General features: G+C 51.6%; 1 long non-coding RNA gene across 1 annotated transcript; it reads left to right on the top strand.

The window, feature by feature from the left end:
* Positions 474 to 17595, top strand: LOC110256249. Its single transcript, XR_002337587.1, has 2 exons — positions 474 to 626; positions 16942 to 17595. It is a non-coding gene; the product is annotated as an uncharacterized LOC110256249 (long non-coding RNA).

The raw sequence follows: 25792 nt of genomic DNA, 5'->3' as shown, positions 1-25792 counted from the left end.
TCCAAACGAGTTTCCTGGGGAAGAAAGCATTCCCCCGGCCCCCGGCCCCTCGCTTGGCTTTCTGTGCCTGGAATTCCAACCCACGTCCTTCTCGTGCATCCTCTGTCCAGCATCCAGGCCCCGGGGCCCCCATTCGGCCCCACCCCACCCCCTTGGCCAGCGGTCCAGCCGTCCAAGGACCCCGACGCCACTCAGCTGACCCTAATAATAAAGAGTTAAGAAAATTCATTAGGAAGTGGGTCTTTTATAGGTTCTGTTAAAGCTGTCTTCCTACTTCTGTCACTGCAAAAGGATAAAAATCCTTTTATCACTCTACAACTTGTTAATGTTCCACCCCGGGAGCACTTCATCTGTAATAAACATCTTCACAAAATATGCATCCCCAGGGAGGAGCCGTTAATTTCCTCAAGGCCTCACACATGGGAGGGGTTTTATTGCCTGCAGGTGCTTCATGAGATTGCGTGGGCTTCTCATAAACGTCCTCTAAACCGCAGGTAGCCGGGGAGAGAGATGGGCTCATGCACCTGTCCACAGAGGGCCTCCACCCGCAGCGTCTCCACCTTCCCCGGGCCAGCCCCGCCGCCGCCGTCAGCTCCAGAGACCAACCTGCCCTCCATCACCCACAGGTAAGTTCTTCCCAACCCTAAACTCCATCCTGAGCCACTCACAGAACCTGGGGTGGGGGTGTGGGGGGGCCCGGGGCAGGGGGGGTCCGCGCCTTGCCGCCCCTTGTCCCCAGGAGGGGTCCGCCCTGGAACCAACACACCTTGGTGGCCGTGGCCAACACACAAAGAGGTTGAAGGCATGTTCTTTGGTTGATGGCTTGGTTTCCTTTCCTTGTTTGCTGTGGGGGCCTCACCCCTGTTGGGATCCGCAGCGGCAGTGTGATGATCAATACATTTGGCTCCCCGTTTTCTTCCTCGCTGGGATGGAGAGAAAGGAGAGCTTGCCTCTCTCAAGTGTGATACATAGGAAATGTGTTTTGCATATCTTCAGGGCCATTTTCGGGATGTTAAAAGTAATTGCTAGGAAGATACTAGGGAAAAAATGATTATTTAAGGAGCAGTTTTCATCAGCCTTCCGCGAAGTTAATTAGAAGTTTGTATGTAATAAATATCTCTCTGGTCTCCGGGATTCTTTCCAAGTCCCGATCACCAAATTAATTGCTAGGTAGGTGCTGGGTATGATGACATGTGGCCAGAGGGGCTGGGGCCCCTGTGGCCAGTGGCTCTTTCTTAACCTCCATGTGAGCTGGAGAGGCAGCCCTTGGCTCTTGGGGGCTCTCAGGCCTGGGGGAGGGGGAGAAGGGTGGGGGGACCTCAGATCATCTGACACGGCTCTGCAGCCCCTTCTAGGACCAGGTGCCTCTGAGAGCCAGAGGTTGGGGTGCTGGGCTCAGCTCTCAATCAAAAAGCATGTGTTGCTTGTGGATGCTTAACCACCAGCATTTGTGGGTCACCTCCACAGTGGTGGGTTCCTGGGGGACATGCCCCGAGGTCTGTCCGAGCTGTGTCTGAGAGCTACCGTGAGCTTGGTTTTTTAATTCAGATCTGTAAATGCTGAGCGTTGGAGTTCAGCCCCACTGGCTTTGCCCACTCAGTGCCCAGACCGGCTTGGGGCCCGCAGCCCCGCCCCAGGGAAGCATCCCCACTAGGGAGAGGGGGCCCTCCTGGGACCACAGGGCCTGCAGAGACACCACACTGGAGCCACAGAGGTGTCTCTGGAAGCACTAAGGAGCAACGGGTCATCCCAACCATATTTGCAGGCCCCTCCTTCCTGACCAGGGGCCGCGGCAGAATCCCACAGGTCCAGGGTGGTGGGTGGGGGGGGCGTACAGCCGCAGGATATGCACTTTTTGGTCTGGGATGATGGCTGATGACAATGATACCGTTGTGGGGGCAGCTCCCCTGAGAATACCCATCCTGAGCTCTCGCTGCGGGTCAGGGCCAAGCACTTGGGCGGGGGGCGGGGGGGGGGGCTTGTCTCTGGAATCACCACTACCCCGTTATGTGCGAGGAAGCTTGGTTAAAGAAGTGAGGCTACTGACCCGAAGCCACCCAATGGGGGAAGAGAGTTTGGGAGCAGAAGCAGGATGGTACCTGTCTCACCTGCGGGCCTCTTCCCATCAAAGCTTCAAGGAGGCAGTTTCCAGATAACAAGCTTGAGCCTCACCTGGCAGCCGGGGAACCTGGCGGGGCCCTGACCTCTGCCTCCTTCCCCCAGACACGGCTGCCCCCACCCCCACTTCCCTGCGCTGGCAGGAGGGAGGGTCATTCACTCTCTGCCCTGACCCCTGCTGGTCCGCCTGGCCCAGCCCAGCAGAAGCCATAGGAGGGCCAGGGAGCCCAGAGCGGCTCCAGAGGCCGCAGTGGACATGATGAAAGGCCCGGAGCACGGGACCCAGCCGAAAGGTTAGAGGAAGCGGGATTATTCCCCCCGGGGAGCGGAAGGCCCAGGGGGCAGAGGCCCCAGCTAATGGAGAGGACCAGATGCTGACCAGCTGTTCTCTGTCTCCCTGGAGGCCCACGAGAACAAGAAGGGCGTCTACAGCAGGAGAGAATTAGAGGGATGGGAGAAAGGACTGGCCGAGGGCAGTCCGTTGGGCTCTGAGGAGCCGTAAGAAATAGGACGGCCTCGGCGGCTCCTCACTGGGAGTCAGAGAAAGCCGGATCTCAGAGTTAGCCTGTGCCCGCCTCCCCTGTGGACGTGATGGAAATTAATCCACCCTGCCCTGCGTCATGGACCGGAAGGCACACCGCTCCCGCAGGGCCAGCGCTCAGGGGTTTCAAGCCTTGGCCGGGAGCCTCTGAGCCCATCTCCCCAAGCTCACTGAACAGTCAGGGTTCTGGGGAGCCCACATCTCGGAGGCCTGGGTCCACACAGCCTGGGGACAGCCAGTCCCAGAAGACAAGACCTTTGATGGCTAAAGCCCCCCCAAACATCCTGATACTTCCAACCCCGTAGCTCATCGAAATAAACTATGAAGTGCTGAACTGTGAAGACTGTGTTAGGTTTGCACAGTGAATACTTTGGTGCTTTAAAACCAGCTAAAACCTCCAGGTGCGTGTGTTCAGCTGGTGCCTTAAGCACAGGCTCTGCTCGTTGGGTGACCCAGCGTGACACTTCCTCCCTCAGATAGTGGACAAGGCCACTGACTTGGGGGGCTCGGGAAGGGAGGACCGGGCGAGACCCAGGAAACCATGCTTAGGGCTGGTGCAGAGCTGGTCTGCTTCTTCATTCCTTCCGGCAAACCTCCGACCTGAAAGCAACCCCCAAATCCTGATAGGAAACCTGGGGTGCAGAGAGAGGAGGGGACCGGGCTCTGGGGTCCCAGCAAGACCACAGTGTCCAAGCACTGTTCCAGCCCAACCCAAAGCCCTGTTTTCTTGATGGATTTGATTCGCTTCTGGCTGGAAAACTAGCCTGCCCCTTCTCAGCTCGGCCAGGATTGTCGGATCAAATACAGGGCGCTCCATTCAACTGGAATTTCAGATAATAGGGCATTTTTACTTTTTAGGGCCACACCCACGGCATGCGGAGGTTCCCAGCCTAGGGGTCGAAACGGAGCTGTAGCCGCCAGCCTACACCACAGCCTCAGCCATGTGGGATCCGAGCCACATCTGCAACCCGCGACACAGCTCACGGCAACGCCGGATCCTTAGCTCACTGAGCGAGGCCAGGGATGGAACCGACAACCTCATGGTTCCTAGTCAAATTCATTTCTGCTACGCCACGACGGGAACTCCAGGGCATCATTTTTTACTATAAGTATGTCCAATGAAATATTTGGGACATATTTATACTAAAAAAAAAAAATTCCTTGTTTACCTGAAATTCCAGTTGAAAATTGCGTCTGGTATTTTTATTTGCTATTTTAATTTTTATTTTTTATTTGCTGGCAGCTCCGCCCAGGACCTCTTCCCTCCTGGGGAGAATTTTCCAGGCTCTTCTCTGGCAGCGGGAACCCGGGTTGGAGGCTCTGCTCTCACAATTTGGAGATGCCAGAGGTCATAATTCTTCCTTTATTGTTGCAAAAAAGAGAAGACACATTTTCTTGCGATATTTTTTCTTTGGGTGTATATTTTTGGCGGGGGCGTGGCGGGTGCCGTCGCAGTGGTGGACTTGTTTCTCGGGGAAATGAGGCGTTTGGAGCTCCTTGTTAGTGGAAGGTGCAGCAGAGTCTGAGCTGCTTCTGTGATCTCTGGTTTCTCTGAAGGAACATGGAAAACAGCTGACAGCGTAAGGGCAGGCTTTCCCTTCGATGCTTCTGGAAGCTCACCTCCTCAATTGATTTAAAAACTCGCTAGAGGATACAGGTGGATTTTCAAGACGTAAAACAGAAAGAAAGAAAAAGACAAAACACCAGCTACGTTTTCTTGGGGCAGCTCTCGGAATAGAATGCCCAGGATCAATGGTACTTCATTTTTCAAATTGTTGAGGTCCCCTTCAAAAAATTATTTCCGAAAGAGCCACTGCCTTTGCATATGAAGAGAGCTAGAAAAGTCTTTTCTTTCTTTTCCCATTCCCTCTCTTTCTTAAACTAACCACAAAGATGTGAAAGACATTATCTGAACTAAGCAATCAGGGAAAAATATTTGCAGAGTCGAGGAAGAGCAACAGAACACGAAAAAAGGAAACAAGTAAAACACAGGCTAAGAAAGGTCTTTATATTAGATTTTTGTTAAAACTTTTGACATATGGCTTAATGCCTTGGCGTCCTATCCTAATCACATTTCATCTTGAGATGCCAGAACTAAAAACATCACATCTTGACGGCTTTTTCTCCCTTTTTCCAAATATGTGATGGCTTAAAAAAGAGGCTCTTCCCAGACCAGGAGAAATATTTTAATGTGGGGAAGTAATGTATTCAGTGTATTTCCTTTCCCGAATGGTTTTCAAAGGCCGGCTCTGCTCTTAAGATGGTGAGATTTTGTGAAGACAAAATCCTGGCCCCAAATCACCGCAGAATGAGAGCGGGGGAGTTTACCCACGCTCCGTCTGTCAAGACTGAATAATGGGGAGAGAGTCCTGCTTTGCTGAGCATGGATCCTGCTGAAACTAAGGGACCCAAACCTCAGCCCATACCCGCTTTCCACCTTCCATCCATCCATCCTCTTCCCTCTGGGATCCTAGACCTCAGATTGGAATCTTGGCCCCGAGCCTTGAGGCGGGAGGTGCGGCTTGATGTCAATTACGGCCCAATTCCAGAGGTGCCATCAAAGAGTTAACTAGGATGTCCCAGTGCGCAAATGTGGGATAATTGGCAAACAAATTCTACAAACATCTTGAAAGGGGCAAAAGACCTTTGATCTTTCTATAGAAAGGCAGACATTACCAGCGTTACTGCCTTTTGGGGTCTGCACACATCTCATACCAGGCTCGAGGATGCCATCTTTCCGAGAAATCAGCCAACACCTAATTCCATCGTACCTTAATTATCCTAACTGGTTTCGTATGTCCAAAGGCATTTTCCCCAAAGATTAGAGGAGCGAGGGGGACTGACAAAATAATTAAATATGCAATTTGCCAAGCGTGGGCAATATGGCTTTGAAATCACCTTTTCAGGAAGTTTTACTGCTTGTTCATGGACATGTATATTGCAGGCTTCAGACTTTATTTAAGCTCTTTTGATTGCCTTAATGGATTAATACCCGAGTGCCATCAGCGCGGGCCCGAGACCCGAGGCTGTTTCTAATTTCACAAATATTGCACCCGCTTCCTCTGCTGTTATGACACAAACAAGCATCTAGAATTTGCCTTCTCACTTAAAGCAACGTGCTGATCTCCTCAAATAATTGCCTGATGTCGGAATCGGCATCTCACAAGTGGCATTGTTGGTTAAGGGAGACTTCCATGGTGCCAGCAGGCCGGGCAGGACTGGGCAGGCCGGTGTTGCGCTCGGGGCCTGGGTCCGTTTGGGGTGCCCTTCCCGATATGCATCCGCGTCCCCCCCCCACCCCAAGCAGGATGCCTCTCAAACCGAGACCCGGACAGCATCCCGGGCCCAGAGAACCGTGTTGCTATCCTTGTGTGTGACTCCTGCCGTGGGTAAGGAACATTCCAGGGGAAGGAGGGGAGGTGCTTGTGGGGATCTGGAGAAGAATCTCCGCTCAGGCTCAGACCGCCGCTGCCTGGACGGAGGCATCCGGAAACCGGAGCCGGGATTTGCTCTGGGGGAATTGTTTGCATTCTGTCCCCGCGATGGGAGGGCTGGAGTTGAGGAGGAGGAACCGGAGGAGGTGATGGCACCATCCCTATCTTTCAGCTGAGCTGGGTGTCTGGGTGAAGTTCTTTTCTGGTCTGGAACATCTGTGGATGCCCCGGAGGGCAGAGGATGGACCAAGGGTGACTCACTGAGTCACTTGGAGTTGGGAGGGGTGAGCGGGTAGGTGCAAAGGGAAGGGAGAGACAATCAAAAAGACAGCTGGTGTGCACACGCGCGCGCGTGCACACACACACACACACACAGAGCCTTTGAAAGCAGGGGGACAAGGCCTAATTGTCCCAGGGATGCGCGCTGGGCCGGGCTTTTTCATCGTCCTCAGAGCTCCCTAATGAGGCTGCGGCCTCTCCTGGTGGGAATACTGCTCCCTGACTCAGCTTTGATAAAGCGGATGGACCGTCTGGGTCGAGTTACCACGTTTGCCTCTTTTCCTTTTGAACCCTGTGGTGGTTTTGCTCTTTCATGACAGAGGGGGCCAAAGTCTCTGGCCTCTGTCCTGGGGGTGGGGATGGCGGGGAAGGGGAGGGGGATACAGGCCAACCCACCTCCTGGGGAGGGCAGGGAGGCGGCGGGCCTGGAATGGGGATGCTGGCCCTGGCCACGGGTGATGGACGAGGAGGGGGCTCGGCTGGGCTCCATATTTAGACCTACGTACCAGTCTCGCCCGGCCTGCTGGCCCCCAGTGTAAAAATCACCTAAAGTCCACCTTAGCAAAGCACAGCCCTCACAGGGGTGGGGCGGGGGGCGCTGGCATCGTGAGTGGACACGGGTCAGTGACAGCAGCGGCAGCAAAGAGGACAACGCTGCCTGCTTCCTGAGCCCTCGCTCTGCCAGGGACCAAGCCGAGTGTTTGACAAGGATGATACCGTGCCCTTTTTATGGAGGGGCAAGAGGAGGCTCGGGCGAGGTGGGTACTGGTCCGAGGCAAGCGGGGACTGGATCTGTCATCCACAGCCCAGCTCTTACCCACGGGTCTCGTTTCTCCTTACCCGGGACTGGGCTTTCAGGAAGACGACAGCCACTGGATCAGCAAGACCCCAGCTCCGAGGCCGCGCCTCCCCCAGGGGTCTGCCCTGAGCAGTGGCCCTGGAAGGGGTGGGCCTTGAGCCAGGCACCCTGGAGCAGGAGGAGAGGAGAGGGCCTTGAGCCCTTCTCGGCCACCTGCTGGCCCCCGGGGGGAACCCCCAGCCCAATAGGACTCGTCTTTGATCTCTGATGATGAAAACGAAACACCCTCTCAGGTGGCTCCTCCTGGTCAGGGAGGGAGGCCCCCCTTCTGGCTGGCAGAGGGTGAGTGGCCACAGAGAGGTTGTCCCCTCCTGGAGCCTTCTCTCGAGAGTCCTGCTTTCCAAGACAGCCGCAGAGAGGCTCACCTGGCCTCCTGGCTCTGAGGGGTCAGACGCGCCCCCGGCCTGGTGGCCTGCCCCCCCCCCCCCCCGCCCCATTGCGGCCTGGCTGCCCCATCCCAGCTGCCTGCCCTTGAGGCTTCCTATCGGGGCTCCTCAGGCCCGCCGCCCCTCTCCCTCAGCTGCTGTTGCGCAGGAGACAGGTGTGCCCCATCCCCCATCCCCCAGGCCATCTGCCCTTGACCTCCGGCCAGCTGGGCTCTGAGGAGGGACCTTAATTTTAGTCTAACTTATGATGCAAGAACCTTGGTCATAAGCTTTGGCTCATTCCGTCAGGAACCCATGCTGTGCCAGGCTCTGGGCTGGCGCCGGGGGCACACAGCCAGTTTGGGGATGCAAGCTCTTGGGCTCAGGGTGAGGGTTTCTGACTCTGATTAGCAATGGATTCTGGGCTACACACCGCACCATGGACTGGGATGCCCTGGAGGACGGTCACGCCCTGAGCCAGAGCTGGGGACAGATCCTCATACTGGTGGCAGCCCTCCCACGGTCCCTGGGGGGGGGGGGGCTGGGGATGGCAGTGGCACTTGTGCTGCTTTGTGCTCCCATCTGGACCAGCAGCTTGTGGGCAGAGCCACGTGTCCCCTCCGTTAGGAACAGAGAGCTGAGTATTCCTGCTCGCACCCCTGGTAGAATGTTCTCTCTGTGTCCCAGCCATCGTTGACATGCCCCCTTGGACCTCTGGGTCACATTTGTGGTAAGAGGCTGCAGAGGGAAATAGCAAGAAAGCTGAGCGCAAAGCGTGGCCCCCGACTTAAATAAACATATTCAAATACAGAGAGGAGATGAGAGATTAGAGCAAGGAACAGCCACATACTGACTGCCTAGATCCAGCATGCAACATTTCACTGTACCTGCTTTATTTGCATGTGTACACAGCTATGAATGGTTTTGTTATATGTTTGAAAGAAAATTCCGTACGTCATCCCTCAATACTTTGATGTGCATTTTCTGAGAATAAGGCCCTTCGCCTCTGTAACCATAACACCTTTGCCATTTGAAGAAAATTAACAGTAATTTGAGAGGGATTTTGATAATTACTCAAAACACAAGTGCTGGTACTTCAGAAAAACAAAAGGCCTGGTAGAGTATTATTATTTTAAAAGCTTCCTTTGGGGAGTTTCCATCATGGCTCAGTGGTAACGAACCCAATTAGTATCCATGAGGATGTGGGTTCAATCCCTGGCTGCGCTCCGAGGGTTAAGGATCTGGTGTTGCCATGGCTGTGGCATAGGCTGGCAACAACAGCTCTGATTCGACCCCTAGCCTGGGATCTTCCATGTGCCACAGGTGTGGCCCTAAAAAGACCAAAAAAAAAAAAAAAGCTTCCTTTGGTTTCAACCTCCGCCCAGGGCCACACTGCAGGAGTATCCATGACAGCAGAACCCTGGCACACAGGGCGTTCTTTCCAGGTGTTTGTTGATTGACTGCATCCCTGGCCAGAGCCCATCCTTATGCCGGAATACAGAGGGGCCTGTTCTCCCAGCTCTGTCCTGGCCCGCTGGTCAGGGGAGGGCTGGGGAGAGGCGAGCTTGCCTGGCAGACAGACTGGAGCTGTTTGAACTTCCATGAGACCTGGGCTGACTCTAAATCCCTCTGGCCATTGAAACCGAGCTGGGATGAGGCATTCGGTCCTCCCAGGGTGCTTGAGGGAAGCCCCTTCCTTTTCCTCCACCGACGGGGGAGCGCTTGTCTCCTCGTGGGTGGCTGCTACCCGTGCACTGTTAGGAGCAGCTGGTACAACGGAATAGTATTCAGTCGTAAAAAGGGAGGAAAGCCTGGCACAGGCTACACCCTGGAGGAAACCTGGAGGACATTAGCTTGGTGCAAGAAGCCTGTCACAAAAGGACAATGACTATATGATGTCACTTAGGTGAGCTACTTAGGGCAGTCAGAGAGCCAGAAAGTAGCATGGTGGTTGCCAGGGGCTGGCGTGAGGGGCAGATGGGGAGCTGTTGTTTGATGGGGAGAGGATTTCAGTTTTGCAAGATGAGAAGGGTTCTGGAGATGGAGGGCGGCGGTGGCTCCATGACCGCATGAACGTCCTTGAGGCCACTGAATTGCACACTTAAAAATGGTTAAGATGGTATATTTTCTGTTTATTTTACCCCCCCAAAAAAGGCGGGGTTTGGGAGTTCCCGTTGTTGCGCAGTAGAACCATGAGGTTGCAGGTTTGATCCCTGGCCTCGCTCAGTGGGTTAAGGATCCGGCGTGGCTGTGGCTGTGGTGTAGGCTGGTGGCTATAGCTCCTAGTAGACCCCTAGCTGAGAACCTGCATATGCTGCAGGTGTGGCCCTAAAAATCCAAAAAAAAAAAAAAAAAAAAAAAAAAAAAAAGACAAAAAAGTGGGGTTTTGGTACTCATGCCCGGCAGCTTTGTAAGGTTCCTTTTCAGAGCAAGACTGTGTTCCCCCACCCCACCCTACCCCCAATCCCCGGGCGCTCCCTGGGAGAGCCAGAAGCTTGTCAATCAAAGTCTAAGAAAGCCAAAGACCCTTGGGAGTGTCAGACCCAAGGCCCCGTTTGGGGAAAGGCTGCTGTGTGTTTGCCGTGGGTCCCGCCAGCACAGGCATGCAACGGGGGCATTTTGTCAAAGGAGAGAACTTGATGAAAAATTGTTTTATGAAACCCGAATCTTGGCATGTTTTCACATTTTAGTTTGTCAGAAGGCAGAGTCATAAATGTTAAGCGTGTTGTTTATTAGTATGCACGGCTGACTTCTTTATGATGACAATTTGATTTTAAACTTTGTCATAGAGCTCCTGCCGGATGGGGTGGGGATGCCAGAAGAGAGGGGTGGGAGCCCCGGTTTCCAGGGTATCAGGACCATCGGCAGCGCGCAGTTTTTATTAAAACAACAGAAAAGGAGGAGGCAGCCCAGGCTCAAAGCCCCCTCCCATGGGCAGATCAGGGGACTGGTATGACCTGTGGGTGCCTGTCCTGGGCCCCATGCTGACCTCCTGAGGCCTGTGCAACAGGGGCCGCTCGCTGCCCGGCCCCGTTTGCGGGGCCTCTCAGCTAGGCCTTTGCAGCAGCCTTTGTTCCCCAGCCGGCTCGGTAGCTGGTTTGTGGGTGTGGGTGGAGGGACCAGGGATAAGAGCCCACGTGCCAGGCCTCCCTTCCTGCGGGTGTAGACAGCCTCTGGCAAATCTGCTACAAAAGCCATCAGGGGAGAGAGGACTGAGGGTGTGTTTCCTCTTCTCTCGCCTCCTCCCCACCGGCAGGGGATGGAGAAGGGGTGGGGGTCCCAGCCCCTCGTGAGCCGAGGGCAGGGGGACCAGGAGGAGGACACTGGGAGCTGTCACACAGCAGGCCCTGCCACCGAGCCTGGCAAGGCGGGCTTCTCTCCAAAAGCCTCTTCACCTGTGAGATGGGGGTCTCCACTGCACGCCCTGGGGATGCTGTGAGCGCCTGTTTCCTGGGTGCTCACCCTGGCTGGGCGCTTTGGAGGTTGTATTCCACCCAACCCCAGGGCTACCTTGGGCTGATCCCCACTTTCAGATGAGGAATCTGGGGTCAGACAGGGAGCCCCACGTTGCCCAGCAGTGAGGGTAGGGCTAGGCTAGGGTCTCAAGTGTGTCTGCTTAGAACCCATTCAGGAAACAGGGGGACTGCCCTGCCTCCCTGGCTCAGGATGGGCGCTGGTGCCCTTGAGGTGACCTGGCAGCTGGCCTCAGGCTGAGGAGGAAGCATAGGCTCCTGAGAACGCAGGGAGTCCCCCATTCTGAGCAGAGCCGGAGGGTCCAGGCCAAATGTGGTCTCCCGCTCCTAGAATCAGGCCCTGGGGCCCTTGGATCTGTGCTCTTGGCCCAAGTCTGGTCAGCTGGTGAAGGGACTCCTGTGCCCCCCCCACCCGGGGACATAACCGAGTGATTATGTCCCCATCTCTGCTTGGGTGGTGGGCTCCTCTTTGATGGGGGTTGGTCCCAGGCTGGGAGGCCAGAAAGGAGGCAGGAAGAGAGGCACAGGGCCTGTCGGCATCCAGAGGGGCTTCCATGCAGGTCCTGAGACAGGGGCACAGAGAGGCTCTGGCCCTGTCTGGTGTCACACAGCATGCTGGCAGAGGGCCACCTGCCAATCCCTTCCTGAGGCCCCCCTGTGGGGGCCCTGAGGCTGGGGTGGGGTGAGTGGGACCTGGGGAAGCGTCTCCCAGGCCCCTTAACCCTCCCACCTTGGGCTGCTGCTCCTCCGCTTCCTTTGGCAAGTGAGGGTGGGGACCTGGAGGGAGGAAATGGACCCCAACACCCTTTGTTTGTCGCCTTCTGTTTGAGCTCCCAGGCCTGGCCTGTGGGTTTGAACATAGATGTTTGTCGAGACAAGCTGAGTGGGGCTGTTCAGGGGTGAGTCTGGGGTCCTTTCCCCAGGTTTGGCCCAGAAACACAGCCAGCCAACCCTCTGAGGCCCCTGCTCGCCACCCCTGCTGGAGGAACGGACTTTAAGAAAGTTGAGGTGGGGGATCAGAGCCCTGGATGGGGTGGGTGTCCGGGGCCGCTGGCTGTTGGCAGCTCCTGCCCCATCTGACCTGAGGCTTCTCTGGCGAGACCTCCAGCCTGGCAGCCGGATCCTCCATAAAAGGATAAGGATTGCATTCTTCACGTTTTAAGTCGCACAAAAGCTGTATGCATAATTAATGTGCAATAAACGTGAGCGGCTGGAAATTAACGAAATGAAAAAAGAAGGGACTAGACTTAATTGTAAAAATTTAATTTTGCTTTTATTCTTTTTCTCTCCCTCTCCCCCCGGCCCCCCGCCCTCTTACAACTTGTTATATTCGCCAAGCCCTTCAGATCTTGCCGGAGAGCAGGGGCTCAACGGCTCGCTTCCTGACCTCTTGCCAGGGAGCCGGGACGAGATTAGTTTTAAGCCACGGCCCAGTCGGCTCCTTTCAGCGCAGGGTCCGAGAGTGCCCACGCGCGGGGCGATATTGTGCCACACAAAGGAGTGGTGTAATCATCCCCCACGACCTTCCTTGGGGGGAACCTCTGTGCCTGGTTTTAAGAGCTTTGGTAGATGCGGCTCGACTTGGAGCTTGGAGAGTCGCCTTTTGAAACTGGAGCGCCTAGCATGGTATTTAAAATTCCTCAATGGGAATCCAGTGGTTCAAAAGCTGAAGGACTAAACACATTTACATAAATTCAAAGTGTTTTGAACGATACCATCTAAGGCTCCTCTTCTTCTCCTCCTCTAATTTTTTTTTATTATTTATTTATGTATTTTAAGGGCAAGACCTTTTCTGGATGATAAATTCAGGTGGCAACAGTTCCCAGTGGAAAAATTTATCAACACATTCTTTCTTACTGTCCTGTCGCTTAGCAAAACCTGAAAATTCAGCTACAAGAAACAACCCCATCTGCTTGAAAGGGGGAAAAAAAAAAAGAATGAGTATTTTTAAAGAATAAAACACTCTATTAACAGTTACTTTAAAACATGATTTATTGCGCACACACACACAACAACAATAACTTAAAATATCAAATCCTTGAAATAAATCACTGCCGATCCCGTCTCCCTTAAAGGCCAGCTGTTTTCCTGTCTCTGCCGTCTTTCTCAGCTCAGATCTGCACCAGCAGATAGTTTTAAAAGAGGCAGAGGACTCGAGAGACGGATCTTGGAGGCATCTCGTTTCTTTGGGCAAGACTTGCCTTTTGCGAACATTCTAGTTTGTGCTAGACCGTTTGTAGCTGGCCGTTCTCAAGCCTTTTCGACTGGTAACCAACTCAAGGTGCCTCTCTGTGTCGCTCTGTCAACCAGATGAATCTATGACAAGGAAAGAGACCATCAGCACGGTTGCTTACGTTCACTGCCACCTCTGCCCAGGTATCTGGTCCTGTTGAAGACAAACTGCCCTCATCCCAGAGACGCCCAGTTGTCCGGGACCACAAGCGAGCCGTAAATAACCAGGTCCGTGGCGGTAGATCACCTCCGGCCGGCTGGCCGGCCACGCCGACTCTTCCACAGCAGCCCAGCTGGCAAATGCAGCCGCCTTTGTGAACAGGTGGCCTGCAGGGGCCGAGGCCAGGCGGTGGGCCGGGGCGGCGGCTGGTTCCTGCAGCAGCCTGGAAGGGCCAGCTCGATTCTGGCCCCCGACACCCACCCAGCGCTTGGCCAAGGCCCTCGCTGCAGACCTTCCCATTAAACAGGTTCTGACACTAAAAATCCAGGTCTGTCAGCTGTCGTCATAGGAATGTGATATCCTCTGGAGTTCTCCTTATTGAAAGAAACCAAAAAAAACCCCCCACATCTTGCTGCTGTCTGGGCCGGATTTCTATTCCATTTGTATTGATCACAGAGAAATGTCTCATTCCCTGGCTGACAGATTCAGCCAGCAGGGAGGGAATTCGTGTTTGGTGGAAAACATTTGTTTCCGCAGTGATGGGGGGACCCTGGGCCAGAGCTGTGGTCGTGGCATGAGGTAGTGGCGAGTCCTCTCTCTGGATGGGCTGTGGAATTCCAAATGTGGGGACCACAGGGGTTTCCAAAATTAGCCAGTGTGACCACTTCATTTCAAAGACCTTGGGCCAAGGGAAGGGACTGGACTTACGCCCTGGTCCTGGCGCTTCTAGGAGTCTGTCTGACAGTACCTGTCGGTGTGCGAGGGGACGTGCAGCCTGGCTCTGTCTGGAGGTGCGAAAGGTGGGAAACCACCTAAAAATCCATGATAAGAAATCGGGTAGAAAAATGTGATGCTAGGCAGAAACACGTTAGGAGCTACTTTTTGCTGGTCAAAAATGATTGAATGTGGACCGTCTCATATGGTTCAGTCCACTGCATCTACTGAAGAGCATGTGGTCTTTTAAAAAAATATATATACTCTTTTTTTTTAAAATTGTGGTTACAATGTTGTCGTTTCAAGTGTAGAGCAGAGTGATTCAGTTATGCATGGATATATCTATTCTCTTTCAGATATTTCCCATGATAGGTTATTAGAAGATAGTGAATATAGTTCCCCGTGCTGTGCCATGGAGTCTGAAAAGGGACAAGAGTGGAGAAACCTCCAAGAGGTCTTAGGAAGTGAAAAAAGCAAGCTGCAGAAGAGTGTACCTGCTGTGCTCCATGCATTTTTTTTTTTTTAAGGAAATATACATGTGTGTGTTGGAATGAGACTTGACTCTGGAATGAGATACTAGAAGGTGTCCGCAGGGGCTGCCCTGTAGAAGGGACCACAGGACTGGGAAGGGTGAAAGCGAGGCTGACTTTCCCCTTTCCAGCCTCTGTACCGTCTAAATTTTATACTGTGTGTGTAGGGCAAAGAGAACAGAAATTAATTAAGGCAAAGATCAAAGCATCAGGGGGAGCCGTCCCTGTATTAAGGGGTAGAAGCTCAAACTGGTCTGTGAAGTCTGGGCTTCAAGCCACTTCGTCTCATGGAGCCTCAGTTTCCTCATCTGTCAAGTGGGGGTAATAAGGGTTTTGCGCCACAGAGTGGAAGTGAAGAGTTCCTTGAGCGTGGAAAAGGGTCGGGGCCCAGTGGCAGAGAGAATTCAGTAAAAGCTACGTGTCATGATAAATGACACAGAAAGCGTAACACACCCCCGCACGTCCTTACCACGACTCGCTTGGCATGTTCATTTTCTTGAACGAGAATTTAAAAATAGCTGTGTGTGTTTGGAACCAGGGGCTGAGACTCCTGAGTGTGACGGTGGGACTCTTTAGGGGACGGTTTCGCTCCTGCGGTGGTGGCCCACGCTGGATTTGCAGGGTGGGTCTGATGCCCCCCCCCACCACCCCACCCCCGAACCCGTAAATGGTCTTCCGCATCTCTGTGTACACAGGCAGGTGAACTATAGAATTAGGCTTATTGGTTTAATTCCTCTGGGCCCCCTTGGCGAGGGGAGAGCAGCTGGATGAATATTTTAATTAAGCTCTGACACCCAGAAGTCAAAGTCCCCGAGCGGTCCCAGTGGGCAAGGTCTCGCAGTTTGGGGTTTAATCAAGTTCGGTTTCGGAGTTCAAATTTCTTCCTGGACAGAAACGTGTCATTAGGCGTCCAAGATTTCGACTGGGGAAAAAATAAAATACAACTTGACTGTATTTTCTCTAGAGAATGACACTGTGATTCGATTAGCTCCTTTTCCGTGACATCTTGCCCACTTTATTAACTTCTGCTTTGCTTTTAAGCAGGCAACTACTGTTCTACTTCCCTGAAGAAGCTCATAATATTATAATTCAAGTGTCAGGACAGATTAGGTTAAACGAACTGTGGCATTCCCAAAGGAAAACAAACTTCAAAACGGACGCGGTCCGCCTTGTAACATGTCATGGATTGCATTAGCGGTGAACCGGGTGATTCTCTCACCTAATGTGCCAAAGTTGGCTCAAATGTTCCCCACTCTGCAAGGTGAGAAATTACTTAGCTAACAAAACATTTCGTTTTTTTCCTCTCGTTGCATTCTTTCTTTATGAGATCCTGCATGTGACATTTTCACCAAAAAATCTCTGCGCTTATTTGTGAAAAATGTATATTAAAACCAAAACCCATCAAATGGAAAGAAATCACAGATGGTTTTATTCACAAGCAGTAGAATTAATGGCCTCTCTTCTCTTTATAAATATTAGAAGCAGATGAGTTCATTACGATTTCACCCTAATAAAGAAAACCTGCTTGATTTTGACAAGACATTGACTTACCTAAAACATCTCCTAAATAACAAAGCTACTTCCCGCCCGTAAAACACGGCTCGCAAACACCAGCTCTACCTGGACTGCTTCGAAATTAATGAAAAACACTCGAATCCAAAGAGAGCAGAAGAAGGGGCGGAGGGGAGTGGGGGTGGGGGGGTGGATGGAGAGATGGAATTCGGGGGATTTTTGAAAATGTGACCGATTTTGAAAAGAGCGAGTTTTGAAATGTTTACTCTGCGGTGGTTTGAAATTTTTACATCTTTCAACAAAGCGCGCGCGGAGAAGTGAAACCATCTGAAAGGGCTTTTGAAAAGGGCGACTCAGCACAAGCTGGCGGAGGCTGGGGTGCCTTTATCTCGGGCGATCTGTGCCCATCGTGCCGGAGGGGGGCCGGCCCTTCCCCCTCGGCTCCGCGCCCCCACGAGCTCCCAGCTCCCAGCTCCGCGGCGGCCTCGGCCCGGCTTCAAAGCGCGGCTGGCGGAGCGTCCTGGGAGGGAATCGGAATCGGACACCGCGCTCCGGGGACGCCCTGCCGGCGCGTTCCCTTCTCCCTCGGCTCGGCTGCCTGATGTGGTCATCTTGTTAGTCATGGCGAGCCCGGGGTCGCTCTGTTTGTGCCGCTTTCAGCACTTATTAAGCGAGAAGTGGGAGGCTTTACGCGAAACTGCATACGATGTTTTTTTCTCCCCAGGGCCACGGCAGTCGGGGCCCCGGCGTATCCATCACGGCAAAGATCTCTGCGAGGCATGGAACGAGTCGGCCCTGCCCAGAGGGGGAGGAAAATGAGCGGCACATGGGGCCCTCTGTCCCAGGACCTTCTTGGCTGGGCTCCCGAGGAAGGGCGTGGGCTCCTGAGCCGGGAAACCGCGGACGGAGGCCAACGCCTGCGGCTTCAGAAAAACGGCACCTCTCTGGGGCTTGGGTGTCCAATTCTATAGTTGGGGGCTCCCCCCCCCCAGCCCCGACTTTCCCCAGCTTCTACCGCAGAGACCCAGACACCTGCCCGGAAGTGTGTCAGTGCTGGGGGCGGGGGGCGGGGGTGTGAAGGTGGAAATACTGTTTCTAAGCAGCTCCTGGAAAGTGGACAGATTCCGGTACCTCCACGGCTTGTCAGGAACCTTCGTCTCTCTTGCCGCTTTGCGTTCCCTTCCTCCAAGTGAGGGGCTGTGAACTCTCCGACGGGCCCGGGGGGAATTCTGAGTTCTGAGATCATCCAGTCCGGCCCTCCTTCCCGCCTCAGTTCCACCGAGTATCAAACTGCTGGGGGAGATTTTGGGGGAAGCCACAAGTTGGAGCCAAGAACCCATGATTGAAATTCTCCGCCAATAAATCCCTCCCAGCTGAGCCCGTAGGGTCTGCAGTTGGTTCAGCCGGCAGGGGCGGCAGGAAAGGGGTGGGGGTTTTGCACACTTCAAAAAGGACTGGGGGTGATGGTGGGGGGGAGATGGGGCTGGGCAAGGCGGCCACCGACAGAGGGCTCAGTTAATTAGAGAGATGCGTGGTGGCACCTATAAACTCAACCCTCTCCATATTAAAGCACCAGCAACTTGAGTTCTATGCAGGATGCCTGCCCCCCTCCACCAACCTAGGGGTGAGCCTGGGAGGGGAGGAGCCTTGAGACACATGTAGGATGGACATGTGCAGGCCCCTGGGAGATTCCAGCCGGAGCTGTTTTGCTCTCCCACCAAAAGCCGCCTCAAACATCCAGGGTCTAGGGTCTTCCAGGCACTGGGCTATGCACATCACCTGGGAGAGAGGGGCCACCAGCGCTCCCATCCCACGGGTGAGAAAAGTCAGGCTCGGAGGGGTAAGGGCTAAAGGGCTTACCAGCTCAAGAGTATTTGGCTGGTGTCGGGGGAGTGGCAGGGCAGGAGCCAGCATCCTCAGGCTGATGCCACTGGCTGGGGACAGGGCCCCGGGGGGGGGGGGGAAGACCAGCACAGGACAGGTTATCATTGCTTACATCCCACCCGCACCTCGGCCCTGCCCCCTCGCACTGTCCTTGACATTCAATCAGGTGCCAGTGATGTCTGGCTCAGCAGTTGGGGCTGGGCCTCCCCAGCTTCCAAAGGACAAATGGTTCTCATTTGAAAGGGAGGTTATAAAAACACATGCCCAAAGACAGTCAGGGAACTGAGGATTAATCTCATTTCAGGCAAAGACCATTCCAAATATTTTGGGGGTGGGGGAATGAGGAGGGGCTGCAGCCCTGGACTGGGAAGGAAGTCAGGGTTCGAGAGGGTCTCTCAGGTTGGGGCCTGTTTTGGAGGCATGTTGTCATGGGGACTGGGGAGGTCAGGGGTCATGGCATCCCTGGTGAGTCTGGGTCTGACCGAGGCCCCGCTTTGTTCCACAAAGTCCCCCCAGGCCGGCTCCATCATGGACACTCACACTGAGTTGCTATCTTGCTTAAGTTTCAGGGAGGTTTCAGTTGCCAAGAGGAAGGGAAGGATTAGCCGCCCGGGACATTTTCATTTTCTGGATGGTGTCAAAGCGGTGTGTTTCTGCTTGGTGACTCAACTGGAGAAGACCCCCGAAGATCAGTCAGGAGGAGGGGGGCACTGCCTCCCAGCCCCCTGCCCAGGCGCCTGTGGGCCCCTAATTGGAACCTGAAAAGAGGGGGAGCTCCTGCTGTGCTCTAAGCCAGCAGCTCCCAAATTGGGCGGCTGGGTCCCTAAAAGGCAATATGTGGGGCTTTGTGGCACAGGCGTGAGCTGGGGACTCTGGGCCTCTGCAGAGCTCTCCAAACAACCCCTGCCTTTGGCTGCATTTACTGAGAGCTCAGGGTGTGCCAGGCGGCTGCCGTAATCTCCGCTGCGGTTCAGTGACCCTGGGAGGGAAGGGCTTTTATTACCCCATTTTGCGGCTGGGGAAATTGAGGCTCAGAAGGTGCAGGTGGCTTGCCTAAGGCCTGGAAGCTGGACAGCAATAACACATGACCTTTTAACTTTCTCAGCAGCTTTTCAGAGCAGGGACTGTTGCTGTCCCCGATTTATGGCGTTAAGGCTCCCACCGTGAGGTGGCTTGTCCAAGCCCACCGGGGAGGGAGGGCCGAGCTGGGGGGCTTTGGGTCCCTCCAGCTGATGCGGATCACGGAGCTCGTCCAGCTTGGCGGGGCCTGGCCGTCCTCCCTCGGGGCGGTCCAGAGACCACGCGGGCCGCTCCCGCAGGCTGGCCGGTGCAGCAGGGGTGGGACCTCCGAGGGGCTCTGAGAGGGCTTGCGCTGCGGGCTGGCCTCCGTCCAAACAAATGTCCGCAGCGCGGAGCCGATGGATTCATTTTCAGCTGTCGGAGGGGCTCGTGCAGCTCGGCTTTCTTTTCCGAAAGGCGGGAGAGCCGCCAGCACGCGGTGGGGGTCTCCGGAGAGCTCAGCGAGGGCCGGCGCCGGGCCGGGCGCGGCACAGCGCCCCCGCGTGGCCGGACTCAGGCGTGCGAACCCGCGGCCCCGGCTGCGGGCAGAGAAGGGGCCTCGCTTTCCACCGACGCAGCAACCTCGAAAGGGAGCTGCGAGGATGGCCACCGTCTTACACAGGGGACAAAAGGCAGGAGACAAGTGCCAAACATCTCCTGGGTTCCCCCAACCGAGAATAGAGGACTCAGAATGGGGCGGCGGGGGAGTTGCCTCCTGCACAGTGCCTCCTCCCTCTCCCAGCACCAGCCTGCCCTAGGGAGCCCCTCTTGTGGAGCCCCACAGCAGCCCGCTACCGCAGCAGAAAGCCTTCATGGGTGCCGTGGCGTAGGAAGCAAATTCCAAACAGGGAGCGCTTGGATTTTCTGGCAAAATCCAGCGGTGGAACACTGATGGGGTGGGCACCAGTGTGCGCTAGGCCAGGGGCCCCACACTGGGGGGGCCAGGGTCTCCTTAGACCCTCTGTCCCTCTTCCTGCCCACACAGCAGGGGCCATCTGGAGCCTCCCTGTGGTCAAATGCCCTCTGCTGGGTGTGGCCAGCACTGCGCCACCCCTGCACCCAGGAAGTGGCGGGTCTGACCTCAGTTCCTCCTCTGGAAAGTTCTGGATGGCTGCTTGCGCCCTAGGGTTGCCTTGAGGGGAGGTGGCGGTGCTGGGTCTGTCAGACCTCATGAGTCGCCCTCACAGGGCACTGTCTCCAGTGGACAGAATCCTGGCTGCCTTCAGGCACAGCATGAACGCTGGATTGGACGCCCTGAGCTCCCTCTGGCTGACTGTGCTTCTGAGCACTCTCGGAGCCTCAGTTTCCACATCTGCTGAATGGGGGAATCCCCACCTGCGGGGCTGTGGTGATAACACATATCATGTGGACCCCCGTTGTCCCCCAGAGGTGTGTGCTGGGGATGTGGGGCCAAATGTGACACGCCCCTCCATTTGTCGGCCCGTCCCTCGGAGCATCCTTCATCCCAGCCCACCTTCGTTCAAGCGCAGTGCACGTCTCATCTCCTTCAGGGACCCTTCCTCTCCCATCTTCCAGGACTCCCTTGCAAGGGATGGTACTAGTGGCATGCAAAAGCCATTTGTGATATATATATATTTTAAATTCTTTTGCATATGGTTGATTTACAATGTGTTAATTTCGGCCGTACAGTAAAGTGATTCAGTTACACACACATGTTCTTTTTCGTATTCTTTTCCATTATGGTTTATCACAGGACATTGAATGCCGTTCCCTGGGCTCTGCAGTAGGACCTTGTTTGTCCTACATATACTAGCTTTCATCTGCAAATCCCAAATTCCCAATCCTCCCTTCCCCTACCCCTCTCCCCCTTGGCAACCACAAGTCTGTTCTTTATGAGCCTGTTTTGTAGATTTATTCATTTGCGTCATATTTTAGATCCCATATATAGGTAATATCATATGGTATTTGTCTGTCTCTTTTGACTTCATTTAGTATGATAATCTCTAGGTCCATCCATATTGCTGCCAATGGCATTATTTCATTATTTTTTATGGTCGAGTAATATTCCATCACATATCTATCTATCTATCACATCTTTGTCCATTCGTTGATGAACATTTAGATTGTTTCCGTGTCTTAGCTCTTGTGAACAGTGCCGCTGTGCACACAGGGGTACGTTCCTCTTTTGAATTACAGTTTTGTCTAGAAACATGCTCAGGACTTTGGAAGTTAAGCTCTTATTGGTCGCATCATTTGCAAATATTTTCTCCCAGTCCATAAGTTGTCATTTTGTTTTATTTATGGTTTCCTTGCTGTGTAAATCTTATAACTTTGATTAGGTCTCATTTGTTTATTTTCGCTTTCATTTCTCTTGCCTTGAGAGACTGACCTAAGAAAACATTGATATGATTTATGTTGGAGAATATTTTGCCTATTTTTTTTGGTCTTTTCTAGGGCTGCTCCCGCAGCATATGGAGGTTCCCAGGCTAGGGGTCGAATCGGAGCTGTAGCTGCCAGCCTGCGCCAGAGTCACAGCAACGCTGGATCCGAGCTGCATCTGCGACCCACACCACAGCTCACGGCAACGCCGGGTCCTTAACCCGCTGAGCGAGGCCAGGGATTGAACCTGCAACCTCATGGTTCCTAGTCGGATTCGTTAACCACTGCGCCGTGACGGGAACTCCTTGCCTGTGTTCTTTTCTAGGCGTCTTATGGTGTTAGGTCTTATTTTTACGTCTTTAAGCCATTTTGAGTTCGTTTTTGTATATGGGTGAGGGTGTGTTCTAATTTCATTAGTTTACATGTAGCTGCCCAGCTTTCCCAACACCATTTTCTGCAGAGACTGTTTTTTTCCCCATTGTATATTCTTGTCTCTTGGTCAAAGATTAATTGATCATAGGTGTGTGGGTTTATTTCTTTGTTCCATTGATCCATATGCCTGCTTTTGTGCCAATACCACACTGTTTTTGATTACTGTACCTTTGCAGCATTGGCTCATGTCTGGGAGGGTTATGCCTCCTGCTTTGTTCTTATTCCTCGAGATTGCTTTGGCAATTCTGGGTCTTTTGTGGTTCCATATAAGTTTCAGGGTTATTTGTTTTAGTTCTACGAAAAATATAATGGATAATATAGGAATCACATTAAATGTATAGATTGCAAAGCCATTTTTAAAGGGTTTGGGAGGGTAGGCAAATATTCTTGAGGCACAGAAAGCGCTAACCACAAAAGGAAAGACTGATAATTGGCTGTATTAATAAGTTTTAAAATTAAATATCTAAAATTTGTTTCATTGAAGTATAATTGACATACAACATATTAGTGTCATGTGTACAATATGACTCAATATTTGCGTGTATTGCAAAATGATCACAATAAGTCTAATTAACATGTCATCATATATACAGATTTTTTTCCATAATGAGAACATTTAGGATTTATTCTCTTAGTGACTTTCAGATATGCAATACAGTATTAATAACGATAGTCACCACACTGTATATTACATTCCCAAGACTTTATGACTGGAAGGCTGTATCTTTTGATCCCCCATCTTCAATTCTGCTACGTCCTGCTCCTGCCTCTGGCAACTACCCATCTGTCCTCTATGCTATGAGCTTGGTTTTTTGTGGTGGGGGTGGTGGTGTTTCTTTATTTATAAATAATACCTTGTGAACTCCTTCAAATCAGAAATTGTACAGAAAAAAGTTACTTCTGTGTTCCCATTTTATTTATTTATTTATTTTTGTCTTTTTGCCATTTCTTGGGCCGCTCCTGCGACATATGGAAGTTCCCAGGCTAGGGGTCTAATCGGAGCTGTAGCCGCCAGCCTACGCCAGAGCCACAGCAACGCGGGATCCAAGCCGGATCGTTAACCCACTGAGCAAGGGCAGGGATCGAACCCGCAACCTCATGGTTCCTAGTCGGATTCGTTAACCACTGCGCCACGATGGGAACTCCCTGTGTTCCCATTTTAAAGTCACGATTTATCTTATGTCCTAAGGCAATCATTTAACCTCAGAGGATTCAGTTTCTTCATCTGTAAACTGATGGCGATAAGGCTGTCCTTTCTTTTTTTTTTAATTGAGTAATAGTTGATGTATAGTATTATTATAACTAATATTATAACTAACATTAGTTTGAGGTGTACAACAGTGATTAAATATTTTTCTAGATTATACTCCATTTAAAGTTATTATAAAATAAGGGCTCTATTTCCTTCTGCTATACTATATATCCTCGTTGCTTATTTTATACAAAGTGGTTTGTGTTTTTGAATTCCATGCCTCTACCTCGCCCTCCCCACTTCCTTTTCCTCACTGGTAACCGCTAGTTTGTTCTCTGTATCTGTGAGTCTGACTTTTTGTTATATACCTTTGTTTTATTTTTTAGATTCCGCATATAAGTGATAATATAGAGTACTTGTCTTTGACTTATTTCACCAAGTGTAATATTCTTTGGGTCCATCCACTTTGTTGCAGATGGCAGAATTTCATTCTTTTTTATGGTCAAGTAATATTCCATCACACACACACACACACACACACACACACACACACTCACACACACCCCACATCTTTCTTTACCCATTCATCTGTGATGTGCATTTAGCCATATGTTGGCTCTTGTAAATAATGCTGTTATAATCATTGGGATGCAAGTATCTTTTTGAAGCCGTTTTCCCATTTTCTTTGGATATATATATACCTAGAAGTAGAAGAGCTGGATCATATGGTAGTTCTATTTTTAGCTTTCTGAGGAATCTCCATACTGTTTTCCACAGTGGGAAATTTACAATCCCCCCACCCACAGTGAGATTTCTCCACATCTTGGCCATTATTTGCTGTTTGTAGAATTTTTGATGATAGCCATTTTGACAGGTGTGAGGTGACATACTGTGCTTTTCGATTTGCATTTCTCCTTTGCAAAAAGATGATGATTAGCAATGTTGAGCATCTTTTCATGTGTCTTTTTTTATTTTTTTGTCTTTATGTCTATTTTAGGGCTGCACCCGTGGCATATTGGAGGTTCCCAGGCCAGGGGTCTAACTGGAGCTACAGCTGTCAGCCTACGCCAGAGTCACAGCAACGCCAGATCCGAGCCGTGTCTGTAACCTACACCACAGCTCATGGCAACACAGATCCTTAACCCACTGATCAAGGCCAGGGAATTTTTGCCTTTTCTTTCTCCTTTATTTTTTATTATTTTATTTTCAAAAAAAATTTTTTTGGTCTTTTTAGGGCACCCACAGCATATGGGGGTTTCCAGGCTAGGGGTCCAACTGGAGCCAAAGCCGCTGGCCCATGCCACAGTCACAGCAATGTGGGATCTGAGCCATGGCTGTGACTTTCTCACGGCAATGCTGGATCCTTAACCCACTGAGCAAGGCCAGGGATCAAACCCACGTCCTCGTGGATACTAGTTGGGTTTGTTAACCGCTGAGCCACGGCAGGAACTCTTCTCTTGTTTTTTTTAAAGGGCCGCACCTGCGGCACGCGCCGCAGCCGCAGCAGTGCAGGATCTCAGCCGTGATCTACCCCACAGCTCATAGCGGAGCCGGACCCTTAACCCACGAGGCAATTTGAGGTCTCTTGTGGTTTCCGTATACATTTTAGGATTATTTGTTCTAGTTCTGTGAAAAATGCCATGGGTATTTTGATAGAGACTGCATTAAACCTAGAGACTGCTTTGGGGAGTAGGGGGATTTTAATAATGTTAATTCTTCCAGTTCAAAGACATGGGCATAATTCCATTTCATTGCGTCATTGTCAAATTCCTTCACCAATATTTTAGTTTTCAGAGTATAGGCCTTTTACTTCCTTGATTAAATTTATTCCTAGGTATTTTATTCTTTTTGATGTGATTGTAAAGGGGGTTATTAACTTCTCTTTCTGATAGCTTATTATTAATGTATAGAAAAGCAACAGATTTCTGTATGGTTAATCTTGTATTTTGCAAACGTACTGAATTAATTTATTAGTTCTAATGGTTTTTTGGTGGAGACGTTAGGATTTTCTCTTTATAGTGTCATGTCATCTGTAAATTGGGACATTTTTACTTCTTCCTTTCCAATTTGGATACTTTTTATGTCCTTTTCTTGTCTGACTGCTGTGGCTAGAACTTCTAATACTATGTTAAACAGAAGTGGCAAGAGTAGGCATCTTTTTCTTATTCCTGATTTTAGATTTTAATTATTGAGTATGCTGTTAGCTGGGAGTTTTTCATAAATGGCCTTTATTATGCTGAGATAGATTCCCTCAATACCAAGTTTGATTAGTTTTTATCATGAATGAATATTGAATTTTGTCAAATGCTTTCTCTGCATCTATTGAGATAATCATGTGATTTTTATCTTTCTTTTTGTTAATATGGTATATCACATTGATTATTTTGCAAATACTGAACAATCCTTGCATCTCTGGAATAAATGCCACTGGATCATAGTGTACGATCCTTTTTTTATATATATTGTTGAATCTGATTTGCTAATTTTTTGAGGATTTTTGCATCTATATTCATCAGAGATTCTGGGCTGTAATTTTCTTTTTTTGTAGTGTTTTTGGTTTTGATTTCAGGTTAATGGTGGCATTGTAGAATGAATTTAGGCGTGTTCCATCCTCTTCAATTTTTTGGAATAGTTTGAGAAGGATAAGTATTAACTCGTCTTTACATGT

This window comes from Sus scrofa, chromosome 1 (assembly GCF_000003025.6).
Source record: "Sus scrofa isolate TJ Tabasco breed Duroc chromosome 1, Sscrofa11.1, whole genome shotgun sequence".
NCBI lineage: Eukaryota > Metazoa > Chordata > Mammalia > Artiodactyla > Suidae > Sus > Sus scrofa.
This window is presented reverse-complemented; position numbering and strand designations above follow the sequence as displayed.